This window comes from Patiria miniata, unplaced genomic scaffold (genome assembly GCF_015706575.1).
Source record: "Patiria miniata isolate m_02_andy unplaced genomic scaffold, ASM1570657v1 HiC_scaffold_17, whole genome shotgun sequence".
Taxonomy (NCBI): Eukaryota; Metazoa; Echinodermata; class Asteroidea; order Valvatida; family Asterinidae; genus Patiria; species Patiria miniata.
The window spans coordinates 3,577,897-3,582,827 of record NW_024037055.1 but is presented as its reverse complement, the minus strand read 5'-3'; positions in this window follow the sequence as shown (position 1 = coordinate 3,582,827).

Genomic DNA, 4,931 nt, shown 5'->3' with positions numbered 1-4,931 from the left:
ATGTCAATGTGCGCAGACTAGAGCGCCCTCTATCATTCCACTTTCGAGCACTTTGCTGCGCTCGAGGCTACTACTAGTCACGAGCAGGCACAGTAAGTCCACGTCCGCGGTTAAAGAAAATAGGTCGGACTATTTATTTATTTTGTGTGTGCATATGAGATAAATTTGCAAACAAATTTTCCCCATGTCATTTTTTTTATCAACTCTCCCCTTCAAGTTTTTCCAGTATAAACACTTTATTTTGGACTCGTCTGTTTTCGTGGCGCAAATTGGCGCAGAAATATCGAAGTGGTGAATGTCATCATCATCTGTGAAAAGTTAAGTTGCGGGAGCCGAAATTTAATGTGGTCGTGAAAGTTCTCATATTCGACTCTAAACAAGCGCTAAAGGTAAGAAATTACGTTCAAGAAAATTGTTCAGATATTGGCATAGCATATAGTAGTTGAAGGAAGGAACATTTGCTCAATTTGTTTCGAGAAATGAAAATTATCGACTCACTTTGTGTGTTGGCTTTCTCAACGGATGCTCATGATGCTTCACTGTACTCCTATCCTGCAGCAGACTTGCATTGCCATTGACGTAGACTTGACTCAAGTCGGAATTATCATAAATCGTTTTTTCAAAAAGAAAATATAGTTTTATCAGTATCACCAGATAAGGCCGAATAAACAAACAAACATGTTTCTCGTCCGGGTTTTTGAAAAAAAGGAGGAAGCGGGGCTTTTTAATTTTTATTTTTTAGTTTTTCCAAGATGGTCGCCATTTTAAAATTTCCTGCAACCGTTGGTGTTTCCACTGTTCAAAGACACTTTAGTTTTAAAATGAAAGACAAGTTGGACAAGAGAACTGAACATAGGCCTATCTACAGTGCATGTACAGTGGCATTTAGAGTTGTATTGGTCACATATTTTACAAGTATTTATTTTCCGATGAATTTTTGGACTTTTTAATAATAAACAAAATCAAGGCGGCCTCCAAAAAGGAAGCTGGCGGGGACGAGAAACATGTTTTTTTTTTTACTTCGCCTAAGAAAAAAAAACAAGAACAAACAATTTGTCAGATTTCTTGAGGTTTAATATTAATCACGTCAAAGTTGTAACAATGTGCTCAATTCGATGCTTACAATGTGACATCTTGTCCTTGTTTACAAAGTTGGTTATTTTTCTTGTGTATTTAATATGTTGCTGTTTCCGTGTACCAAATGAGGCCTATATAATTTCTTTCTTCACTTGATGTAATTGTACATTTCAAATATGTTTTACAAGGTTTGTTTGTTCATATTTTCCAGTCCACAATAGTTCAAACCATCTGAAAGAATATGTGGTTTGTAGCTTCTATATCTTTAGTTTGAGAAAAAAATGCAAATAAAGCTTACTTGTAAAGAATCAATGAGATGAAAACCAGTTGCCACCATTTACAAATGGGCAGCTTAAACATACATGTCAATAATGATTTTTAATACAATTATAATATAAGTTCATTTTGAACACAGCCATCATCTGCATGACTGTCAAAATGAACTTAATCACAAAATAGCCATCAACTGCATGGCCTTATCATCTCTTAAAATGTCATGATAAAGTAGAACTACTTTATTCTGTACAGAATAAAGCTTATTTATGACGTAATTATTGTAAGGTTGCCCACATGTTTCTCCTTAATCTAAAGTCTCAAAGAGAAGCAATATTTGAAATGAAAGCCATCAACTGCATGGCTGAACAAAAATCAAAATGCCACCAACTGCGTGGACGCTACACAAAAAAAACATTTTGTATGTAGCTCAAGAAAGCTATCATGTGCATGGCCATGTGAAAAGGGAAACAAAATGTAAACATTTCACGAAATAAAATGTCTTTCCTCAAATGTTAGTTAACAACTTGTTTGAAGGTAGGCCTAATTATTACAACTTTGCTCATAAACTATTTGTGCACAACAATGTTTTCAGTGTATGTTTTGGATTACAATTTGGCATCCACACCTAACTTATAATATTATATTAAGGATAACAAGTACATGACCAAACCGATTGTAACTAAAATTCGCATGAGAAACAGATGTAAAGAAAACAAATAATGACCCTCCAACTATTATAATCAAAACATTTATTAATTAAAAACCATCAACTCCATGACTGATGTAAAAATTTAGAAGAATTTAAAAGCCATCAAACCGTGCATGACTTTTAAACACACAATGAATCCATAAATGAATGAAGCCATCATCTGCATGGCTTTAAAAAAAAGAAGAAACAAACCCAGCAACCTCGACTGGGTAGCCTAGGTGTTATAAAAATCTCTTCCTGTGACTGTTTCACATTAATGTTTCTATATTGGCAGCCATCATCTGCATGGCTGCAAAAATCGTCATAAAACAGCTTTGCTTCTTCCTACAAACATCAAATTTCACAATATTTTGTGTCACAATAAAGTTTGATGCAACACTAACATTACAATCATGTTTTAAAGCCATGGGCCATCAACTGCATGGCCTCTTGTTTATCTGAATCATGATAATTATAAATCATGAAGTTAGAGTTAAATGCAGCCATCTCCAACTGTATTACTGATAAATGTGGTCTACAAAATGACCACCACCCCCCCCCCAAAAAAATCACAAAATTTATGACTATTACATCCCAAAGGATGAAGTTGAATTCACAGAAAATGTTGTACACACTAATTATGTAGCCATCATCTGCATGACTATAGATTATTGTGGAATGGCTGAACACATCCAACAATATGCTTACAGAAATACAATGCATTTACTAAATTGCTACCTCTTTGAGTTACAGAATGAGGATATATCCATTGTATGGCCTCGAACGCAGTCATAGATTTGTGGAGAAAACTTCAATGAAGCAATCATTTAGACTGATACTGAAACTGAATTAACAACATAAAAAAAACTTCGCTGTACTGTAGCCATCATCTGCATGACTGAACAGGCTATTATGAAAAATATTAATGGCGAAAAATTTAGCACTACTCACAAAATAGGTCGAATTGCAACTACAACAGAAACGAGGAGCCATCAACTGCATGGCCTCCTATTCAAGATACAAAATGTGTGGTTATTTCATCTCAAAATAGTAAATATGCAAGCTGCAATCAACTGGGTTTGGGAGCCATCAACTGCATGGACTCCTATTCAATCACAAAATTTACGACTTTTACATCCAAAAAGAATAAATCTACATGTTGCATTCCCAGTAGACAATGTACTGACTAAATATAAAACCATGTAACAATGCTTGCAGAAGTAATTTTGCGTTACAGAATGAGGATCCATCAACTGCATGGTCCCGAATTCAGTCACAAAGTTTTTTTTTGAAAATATGCTCATATGCAACTATCATCTGCACTGATACTAAAAGTTAACAACTTGAAAAATATTTCACTCGGCTAAATAATATACAGCCATTATCGTCATGACTGACAGGCTACATGTTTTATGAACAAACATTTATGGCAAAGAAATCTAACATTACTTACAAAATCTGTGAAATTGCAACTTCAACAAATATGAGGAGCCATCAACTGCATGGCCTCTTATTCAAAACTACAAAATGTATGATTGTTACATCCCGAAAGAATAAATATGTAAGTTGCAATCACAGAAAACATTGTACTCACTAAATATAGCCATCATCTGCATGATTGTTGTGAAATGGCTGATGAACAATGCTTATAGAAATATTTAGTAAATTGTAACAATTTGTTACAAAATGAGGATCCATCAACTGCATGGCCTCGAATTCAGTTACAGACTACTTATTTGTTGAAAATATTCTTAAATGCAACCATCATTTGCGCTGATACTCAAAGTTAACAACTGGAAAAAGAGTTCACACACTCTGCTAAATGATATACAGCCATCATCTGCTTGACTGATGAAAAATATTTATGGCAAACAAATCTAGCACTACTTACAAAAATATGTCAAATTGCAACTTCAAAAGGAACGAGGAGCCATCAACTGCATGGTCTCCTATTCAATCACCAAATGTATGACTATTACATCCAGAAAGAATAAAGTGCAATCACAGAAAAACACTGTACTCACTAAATATATATCCCCTATCTGCATGGCTATAGGTAGTTGTGGAATGGCTGAACACATAATTATTACAATTTGATACAAAATTAGGACCATCAACTGCATGGCCTAGAATTCAGTCATAAAAAGTACTTATTTGTTGAAAATATACTTATATGCAACCACCAAAAAAATTTAACAACTTGAAAAAGAGTTCACTCTAGAACTAAATGATACACAGCCATTATCTGCATGACTGATAAGCTATTGTGAAAACAAAAATTATGGGAAACAATCTAGCACGATACTAACTACTTGTCAAATTGTAACTTCAACAACAATGAGGAGCCATCAACTGCATAGTAACAAACTTCATCATCTGCAATGATCATCGATGCAAAATAAAAAATAATAAAAAGGTAATACATAGCCATCGCCTACATGTCTGCACAGTATAGTATATTTGCCTTAAAATATCTTACACTTCCTTCAGAAATAAATAGAAAATTGCTACTTCAATACAGAATGAGGAGCCATCAACTGCATGGCCTCCTATACTCAATAGGCAAAATATAGAATTTCTTAAATTCTGAATTAATAATCTGTTTGTAGCTAGCATCTCCAATGATGATGGGAGTCAAAACAGATATAAATTAGGAGGAGCAATCAACTCGTCACCGTTTTCACGAAGAGCCACATATGTCAAAAATTACCATTTTTTCGATTTTGATTTTTTTTCAATATTTTGCTTTAAAACAATGTACTTAACCATTTTGACATGTTTTTGTAAGCAAAACATCATTAATTTCCACGTTACATTAATGTTGCAAGGGGCCAAAATCTCGATAAATGAATTTTGCGTTTTCACGAAGAGCCACATACATTTTGGCCCT